The sequence below is a fragment of the Triticum urartu genome, chromosome 7A (genome assembly GCF_056163025.1).
Source record: "Triticum urartu cultivar PI428250 chromosome 7A, HENAU_Tu73, whole genome shotgun sequence".
Taxonomy (NCBI): domain Eukaryota; kingdom Viridiplantae; phylum Streptophyta; class Magnoliopsida; order Poales; family Poaceae; genus Triticum; species Triticum urartu.
Genome location: NC_141879.1, coordinates 500,937,974 through 500,948,131, shown reverse-complemented (window position 1 = coordinate 500,948,131; position 10,158 = coordinate 500,937,974).

Here is a 10,158-nt window from a genome sequence, read left to right as displayed (position 1 = left end):
TGTTCATACAATAATTTACAGATGTTCATGGCTTGGCCAAGTAACGGGTTTTTTCCAAACGTGGTGTTGGGGAACGTAGCATGTAATTTCAAAAAAAATTCTACGAACACGTAAGATCTATCTAGAAGATGCATAGCAACAAGAGGGGGAGAGTGTGTCCACGTACCCTCGTAGACCGAAAGCGAAAGCGTTAGGTTAACGCGGTTGATGTAGTCGAACGTCTGCGCGATCCAACCGACCAAGTACCGAACGTACGGCGCCTTCGAGTTCAGCACACGCTCAGCTCGATGACGTCCCTCGAACTTTTGATCCAGCAAAGTGTCGAGGGAGAATTTCGTCAGCATGACGGCGTGATGACGGTGATGGCGATGTGATTCGCGCAGGCCTTCGCCTAAGCACTACGACAATATGACCGGAGGAGTAAACTGTGGAGGGGGCACCGCACCGCACACAGATAGTCAAGTAGAGGCATACTAGGGACACTTTGTTTTGTCTATGTATTCATACATGTAACAAGTTTTCGGTTAATACAATTTTAGCATGAATAATAAAAATTTATCATGATATAAGAAAATATAAATAACAACTTGCACTAGAGTCAATAATCTAAATTACATTGTAATGATTCTAACACCCATGAAGTCTTGGTGTTGAACATGTTTTGCTCATGGAAGAGGCTTAGTCAACGGGTCTGCAATATTCAGATCCGTATGTATTTTGCAAATCTCTATGTATTCCTCCTTAACTTGGTCGCGGATGGAGTTGAAGCGTCTCTTGATGTGTTTGGTTCTCTTGTGAAATCTGGATTCCTTCACTAAGAAAATTGCTCCAGTATTGTCACAAAAGATTTTTATTGGACCCGATGCACTAGGTATTACACCTAGATCGGATATGCACTCCTTCATTCAGTCTCCTTCATTTGCTGCTTCCGAAGCAGCTATGTACTCCGCTTCACACGTAGATCCCGTCACGACGCTCTACTTGAAAGAATAAAATTCACATTGAAAGAGTAAAATTCAGAAAAACGGTAATCATAATCATGACAAGTTTTATAAATATAATCATCACTACTTTTTATAGCATAAGTATCATCACAATAATTATCATAAGTAGCAACTTTGTTCTCATCATAATCGATTGAGACCTCTTCCAAGATAGTGGAATCATTACTAAATAAAGTCATGACCTCTCTAAATCCACTTTCATAATTGTCATAATAAGATTCAACACCCTCCAAAATAGTGGGATCATTACTTCCTAAAGTTGACATTCTTCCAAACCCACTTCCATCAATATAATCATCATAAATAGGAGGCATGCTATCATCATAATAAATTTACTCGTCAACACTTGGGAGACTAAAAATATCATCTTCATTAATCATAGCATCCTCAAGTTTTGGACAAACATTAATTGCAGCAAATACATTCTCAAACATGTCATTCTCATCAAATATAGCATCCCCAAGCTTGGGCCTTTTAATATCATAAGCATAATCATTCTCATCGTTGATAGTATGGATAGCACCAATAGTATAGCAATTATCATCATCACAATGAGTAATCGGAGCAACATCATTTGGGAAGGATGCCTTTTTACCTTTGCTTCTCCGTCTTTTCTTTTTCTTCTCCACATCATATTTGGGTTTAATCCTCTTTTTGGAGCTCCTTATTAATGAGATTGGTTGAATAGAAGGCTCCTCCTCGTTACCTAATTCATCATAAGAAATAATAGGAGGATATTGGGAGGTCTCTTCCCTTTCATTAGTATTCTCTTCATCTTCTATTTGTTTTCTTGTCTTTATATAATTGGCAATATAAGGATTTTCAATGCAATTCACCGCACAATACATATAAATTTCCTCTAGATCAAAATCAAGAAATTTATCAAGGGCAAATTCTAGAATATCCTTAGTTATACGTTTCATTTCTTCATAACTCAAAAGCAAACTAAGTTCATTATGATGTGCAAGGGAAATCAAGTCATCACAATTTTTGGACACGATTCGATCATGAAACAATTTGCATTGGATATTTAAATGACCACGTTCATTGCAAAGTTCACAAGGATGGCTAAGAAAATTTAAATTTTCAGCACAAACATCTAGCATTTCTTGCAACCATTTAGTTTCTAAATACTTATGCCTCTTGCAAAATCTATCTTCCCTATTTGGTGTGTACTTGCAAACTCTATGCACTCCACAAAAATTGACATGCTTATAAGAGACATTTTCATCATGACTAGTGCAATCATTATTAGTATCATGGATATTCAAAGAGTTCGTACTAACAACATTGCAATCATGCTCATCATACAAAGATTTAGTGCCAAACACTCTAATGCATTCTTCTTCTAACACTTTGGCACAATTATCGGAATCCTTATTTTTCATGAAAGATATTAAAAAGATGAAGCATATGAGGTAACCTTAATTACATTTTTTGTAATTTTCTCTTATAGACTAAACTAGTGATAAAATAAGAAACAAAAAGATTCGATTGCAAGATCTAAAGATATACCTTCAAGCGCTAACCTCCCTAGCAACGGTGCCAGAAAAGAGCTTGATGTCTACTACACAACCTTCTTCTTATAGACGTTGTTGGGCCTCCAAGTGCAGAGGTTTGTAGGACAGTAGCAAATTTCCCTCAAGTGGATGACCTAAGGTTTATCAATCCGTGGGAGGCATAGGATGAAGATGGTCTCTCTCAAACAACCCTGCAACCAAATAACAAAGAGTCTCTTGTGTCCCCAACACACCCAATACAATGGTAAATTGTATAGGTGCACTAGTTTGGCGAAGAGATGGTGATACAAGTGCAATATGGATGGTAGATAAAGGTTTTTGTAATCTGAAAATATAAAAATAGTAAGGTAGCAAGTGGTAAAAGTGAGCGTAAACGGTATTGCAATGCTAGGAAACAAGGCCTAGGGTTCATACTTTCACTAGTGCAAGTTCTCTCAACAACAATAACATAATTGGATCATATAATTATCCCTCAACATGCAACAAAGAGTCACTCCAAAGTCACTAATAGCGGAGAACAAACGAAGAAATTATGGTAGGGTACGAAACCACCTCAAAGTTATCCTTTCTTATCGATCTATTCAAGAGTCCGTAGTAAAATAACATGAAGTTATTCTTTCCGTTCAATCTATCCTAGAGTTCGTACTAGAATGACACCTTAAGACACAAATCAACCAAAACCCTAATGTCACCTAGGTACTCCAATGTCACCTCAAGTATACGTGGGTATGATTATACGATATGCATCACACAATCTCAGATTCATCTATTCAACCAACACAAAGAACTTCAAAGAGTGCCCCAAAGTTTCTACCGGAGAGTCAAGACGAAAACATGTGCCAACCCCTATGCATAAGTTCACGAGGTCACGGAACTCGCAAGTTGATCACCAAAACATACATCAAGTGGATCACCCGATATCCCATTGTCACCACAGATAAGCACATGCAAGACATACATCAAGTGTTCTCAAATCCTTAAAGACTCAATCCGATAAGATAACTTCAAAGGGAAAACTCAATTCATCACAAGAGAGTGGAGGGGGAGAAACATCATAAGATCCAACTATAATAGCAAAGCTCGCGATACATCAAGATCGTGCCGAATCAAGAATAGAGAGAGAGAGAGAGATCAAACACATAGCTACTGGTACATACCCTCAGCCCCGAGGGTGGACTACTCCCTCCTTGTCATGAAGAGCGTCGGGATGATGAAGATGGCCACCGGAGAGGGATTCCCCCCCTCCGGCAGGGTGCCGGAACGGGTCTAGATTGGTTTTCGATGGCTACAGAGGCTTGCAGCGGCGGAACTCCCGATCTAGGTTTCTTTCTAGAAGTTTTGGGTTATATAAGAGGTTTTTGCGTCGAGAACAAGTTAGGGGGGTCTCCGGGCTGTCCACGAGGTAGGGAGGCGCGCCCAGCGCCCCCACCCTCGTGGGCAGCCCGGGACTCTTCTGGCCCAAATCTTTTACTCCATGACCTTTTTCTGGTCCAAAAATAAGTTCCGTGAAGTTTTAGGTCAATTGGACTCCGTTTGATTTTCCTTTTCTGCGATACTCAAAAACAAGGAAAAAACAGAAACTGGCACTGGGCTCTAGGTTAATAGGTTAGTCCCAAAAATCATATAAAATAGCATATAAATGCATATAAAACATCCAAGGATGATAATATAATAGCATGGAACAATAAAAAATTATAGATACGTTGGAGACGTATCAATAAGCAGCTTCACCGAGGTCTTTCATTGAAAAATTCTTATTCAAGTATACTTTTATGCTATCCAGAAATTCAATATCATTTCCAATCAACAATATGTCATCCACACATAATATTAGAAATGCTATAGAGCTCCCACTCACTTTCTTGTAAATACAGGCTTCTACAAAAGTCTGTATAAAACCATATGCTTTGATCACACTATCAAAGCATATATTCCAACTCCGAGAGGCTTGCACCAGTCCATAAATGGATTGCTGGAGCTTTCACACTTTTTTAGCACCTTTAGGATCAACAAAACCTTCTGGTTGCATCATATACAACTCTTCTTTAAGAAATCCATTAAGGAATGCAATTTTGACATCCATTTGCCAAATTTCATAATCATAAAATGCGGCAATTGCTAACATGATTCAAACATACTTAAGCATCGCTACGGGTGAGAAGGTCTCATTGTAGTCAACTCCTTGAACTTGTCGAAAACCTTTCGCAACAAGTCAAGCTTTGTAGATAGTAACATTACCATCAGCGGAAGTCTTCTTCTTGAAGATCCATTTATTCTCTATGGCTTGTCAATCATCGGGAAAGTCAACCAAAGTCCATACTTTGTTCTCATACATGGATCCCATCTCAGATTTCATGGCCTCAAGCCATTTCGCGGAATCTGGGCTCATCATCGCTTCCTCATAGTTCGTAGGTTCGTCATGGTCTAGTAACATGACTTCTAGAACAGGATTACCGTACCACTCTGGTGCGGAACGTACTATGGTTGACCTAAGAGGTTCGGTAGTAACTTGATCTGAAGTTTCACATCATCATTAGCTTCCTCACTAATTGGTGTAGGCATCACTGGAACTGATTTTTGTGATGAACTACTTACTAATTCGAGAGAAGGTACAACTACCTCATCAAGTTCTACTTTCCTCCCACTCACTTCTTTCGAGAGAAACTCCTTCTCTAGAAAGGATCCATTCTTAGCAACAAATATCTTGCCTTAGGATCTGTGATAGGAGGTGTACCCAATAGTTTATTTTGGTATCCTATGAAGATGCACTTCTCTGATTTGGGTTCGAGCTTATCAAGCTAAAGCTTTTTCACATAAGCATCGCAACCCTAAATTTTAAGAAACGATAGTTTTGGTTTCTTGCCAAACCAAAATTCATATGGTGTCGTCTCAACGGATTTAGATGGTGCCCTATTTAACATGAATGCAACTGTCTCTAATGCATAACCCCAAAACGATAGTGGTAAATCGGTAAGAGACATCATAGATTGCACCATATCTAATGAAGTACGGTTACAACGTTCGGACACACCATTACGCTGTAGTGTTCCAGGTGGCGTGAGTTGCAAAACTATTCCACATTGTTTCAAATGAAGACCAAACTCGTAACTCAAATATTCGCCTCAGCGATCAGATCGTAGAAACTTTATTTTCTTGTTACGATGATTTTCCACTTCACTCTGAAATTCTTTGAACTTTTCAAATGTTTCAGACTTGTGTTTCATTAAGTAGATATACCCATATCTGCTCAAATCATCTGTGAAGGTCGGAAAATAACGATACCTGTCGCGAGCCTCAACACTCATCGGACCGCATACATCCGTATGTATTATTTTCAATAAGTCAGTGGCTCGCTCCACTGTTCCGGACAACGGAGTCTTAGTCATCTTGCCCATGAGGCATGGTTTGCAAGAATCAAGTGCTTCATAGTCAAGTGATTCCAAAAGCCCATCTGCATGGAGTTTTCTTCATGCGCTTTACACCAATATGACCTAAACGGCAGTGCCACAAATAAGTTGCACTATCATTATTAACTTTGCATCTTTTGGCATCAATATTATGAATATGTGTATCACCACGATCGTGATTCAACAAAAATAGACCACTCATCAAGGGTGCATGACCATAAAAGATATTACTCATATAAATAGACCAACCATTATTCTCTAATTTAAATGAATAACCATCTCGCATTAAACAAGATCCAGATATAATGTTCATACTCAACGCTGGCACCAAATAACAATTGTTCAGGTCTAAAACTAATCCCAAAGGTAGATGTAGAGGTAGCATGCCGACGGCGATCACATCGACCTTGGAACCATTTCCGACGCGCATCATCACCTCGTCCTTAGCCAATCTTCGTTTAATCTGTAACCCCTGTTTCGAGTTGCAAATATGAGCAACAAAACTAATATCAAATACCCAGGCACTACTACGAGCATTAGTAAGGTACACATCAGTAACATGTATATCAAATATACCTTTCACTTTGCCATCCTTCTTATCCGCCAAATACTTGGGGCAGTTCCGCTTCCAGTGACCAGTCCCTTTGTAGTAGAAGCACTTAGTTTCAGGCTTAGGTCCAGACTTGGGTTTCTTCCGGGGAGCAGCAACTTGCTTGCTATTCTTTTTGAAGTTCCCCTTCTTTCCTTTGCCATTTTTCTTGAAACTAGTGGACTTGTTAACCATCAACACTTGATGCTCCTTCTTGATTTCTACCTCCGCAGCTTTAAGCATTGCGAAGAGCTCGGGAATAGTATTTTCCATCCCTTGCATATTATAGTTCATCACGAAGACTTTGTAGTTTGGTGACAGTGATTGAAGAACTCTGTCAATAACACTATCATCCGGAAGATTAACTCCCAGCTAAGTCAAGTGGTTATGGTATCCAGACATTCTGAGTATGTGTTCATTAACATAACTGTTCTCCTCCATCTTGCAGCTATAGAACTTGTTGGAGACTTCATATCTCTCAACTCGAGCATTTGCTTGAAATATTAACTTCAACTCCCGGAACATCTCATATGGTCCATGATGTTCAAAACGTCTTTGAAGTCCCGATTCTAAGCCGTAAAGCATGGCACACTGAACTATCGAGTAGTCATCAGATTTAGCTTGCCAGACATTCATAACGTCCGAAGTTGCTCCTACAGCAGGCCTTGCACCTAGCGGTGCATCAAGGACATAATTCTTCTGTGCAGCAATGAGGATAATCCTCAAGTTACGGACCCAGTCTGTGTAGTTGCTACCATCATATTTCAACTTAGCTGTCTCTAGGAACGCATTAAAATTCAAGGGAACGGTAGCACGGGCCATTGATCTACAACATAGATATGCAAAAACTATCAGGACTAAGTTCATGATAAATTTTAAGTTCAGTTAATCATATTTCTAAAGGACTCCCACTTAGATAGACATCCCTTGAGTCATCTAAATGATCACGTGATCCATATCAACTAAACCATGTCTGATCATCACGTGAGATGGAGTAGTTTTCAATGGTGAACATCTCTATGTTGATCATATCTACTATATGATTAACGTTCGACCTTTCGGTCTTCGTGTTCCGAGGCCATGTCTGTACATGCTAGGCTCATCAAGTTTAACATGAGTATTCTGCATGTGCAAAACTGTCTTGCACCCATTGTATGTGAACGTAGAGCTTATCACACCCGACCATCACGTGGTGTCTTAGCACAATGAACTGTCGCAATGGTGCATACTCAGGGAGAACACTTATACCTTGAAATTTAGTGAGGGGTCATCTTATAATGCTACCGCCGTACTAAGCAAAATAAGATGCATAAAATATAAACATCACATGCAATCAAAATATGTGACATGATATGGCCATCATCATCTTGTGCCTTTGATCTCTGTCTCCAAAGCACTGTCATGATCTCCATCGTCACCGGCTTGACACCTTGATCTCCATCGTAGTGTCGTTGTCGTCTTGCCAACTATTGCTTCTACGACTATCGCTAACGCATAATGATAAAGTAAAGCAATTACATGGCGATTGCATTTCATACAATAAAGCGACAACCATAAGGCGCCTGCCAGTTGCCGACAACTTTTACAAAACATGATCATCTCATACATCAAAATATATCACATCATGTCTTGACCATATCACATCACAACATGCCCTGCAAAAACAAGTTAGACGTCCTCTAATTTGTTGTTGCAAGTTTTACGTGGCTGCTACGGGCTTCTAGTAAGAACCGTTCTTACCTATGCATCAAAACCACAATGGTTTTTCATCAAGTGTGCTGTTTTAACCTTCAACAAGGACCGGCCGTAGTCAAATTTGATTCAACTAAAGTTGGAGAAACAAACACCCGCCAACCACCCTTATGCAAAACAAGTTGCATGCCTGTCGGTGGAACCGATCTCATGAACGTTGTCATGTAAGGTTGGTCCGGGCCACTTCATCCAGCAATACTGCCAAATCAAAATAAGACATTGGTGGTAAGCAGTATGACTATTATCGCCCACAACTCTTTGTGTTCTACTCGTGCATATCATCTACGCATGGACCTGGCTCAGATGCCACTGTTGGGGAACATAGCATGCAATTTCCAAAAATTTCCTACGAACACGCAAGTTCTATCTAGGAGATGCATAGCAACGAGAGGGGGAGAGTGTGTCCACGTACCCTCGTAGACCGAAAGCGGAAGCATTAGGTTAACACGGTTGATGTAGTTGAACGTCTTCGCGATCCAACCGATCAAGTACCGAACGTACGACACCTCCGAGTTCAGCACACGTTCAGCTCGATGACGTCCCTCAAACTCTTGATCCAGCAAAGTGTCGAGGGAGAGTTCCATCAGCACGACAGCGTAGTGACGGTGATGGTGATGTGATCCGTGCAGGGATTCGCCTAAGCACAACGACAATATGACCGGAGGAGTAAACTGTGGAGGGGGGCACCGCACACGGCTAAGAACAATTGATGTGCTTTGGGGTGCCCCCTGCCCCCGTATATAAAGGAGGAGAGGGAGGAGTCCGACCATAGGGGACGCGCCATGGGGGGAAGGAGGAAGGAGAGGGAGAGGGGGGAGGAAAGGGGGGCCGCGCCCCCTTCCCCTTGTCCAATTCGAACAGCCCATGGGGGGCGCGCGCCACCCCTTGTGGGCTCCCCTCTCTCTCCCCCTATGTCCCATGTAGGCCCATTACTTCCCCGGGGGGTCCGGTAACCTCCCTGTACTCCGAAAAATACCTGAAACATTCCGGAACCATTCCGGTGTCCGAATACTATCGTCCAATATATCAATCTTTACCTCTCGACCATTTCAAGACTCCTTGTCATGTCCGTGATCTTATTCGGGACTCCAAAAAATCTTCAAACACCAAAACATATAACTCATAATACAAATCGTCATCGAATGTTAAGCGTGCAGACCCTACGGGTTCGAGAACTATGTAGACATGACCGAGACACATCTCCAGTCAATAACCAACAGCGGAACCTGGATGCTCATATTGGTTCCTACATATTCTACGAAGATCTTTGATACGTCTCCAATGTATTTATAATTTTTGATTGCTCCATGCTATTATATTATCTATTTTGGATGTTAATGGGCTTTATTTTACACTTTTATATCATTTTTGGGACTAACCTATTAACCGGAGGCCCATCCCAAATTGTTGTTTTTTGCCTATTTCAGTGTTTCGCATAAAAGGAATATCAAACGAAGTCCAAATGGAATGAAACCTTCGGGAACGTGATTTTCTCAACAAACGTGATCCAGGAGACTTGGAGTGGGCGTCAAGAAACAATCGAGGAGGCCACGAGGCAGGGGGCACGCCCTCCGCCCTCGTGGGCCCCTCGTTGCTCCACTGACCTACTTATTCCTCCTATATAAGTCCACGTACCCCGCAAACATCCAGGAGCACCACGAAAACCTAATTCCACCGCCGCAACCTTCTGTACCCAAGAGATCCCATCTTGGGGCCTTTTCCGGAGCTCCGCCAGAGGGGGAATTGATCACGGAGGGCCTCTACATCAACTCCATGGCCTCTCCGGTGATGTGTGAGTAGTTTACTTCAGACCTTCGGGTCCATAGCTAGTAGCTAGATGGCTTCTTATCTCTCTTTGGATCTCAATACAAAGTTCTCCTCGATTC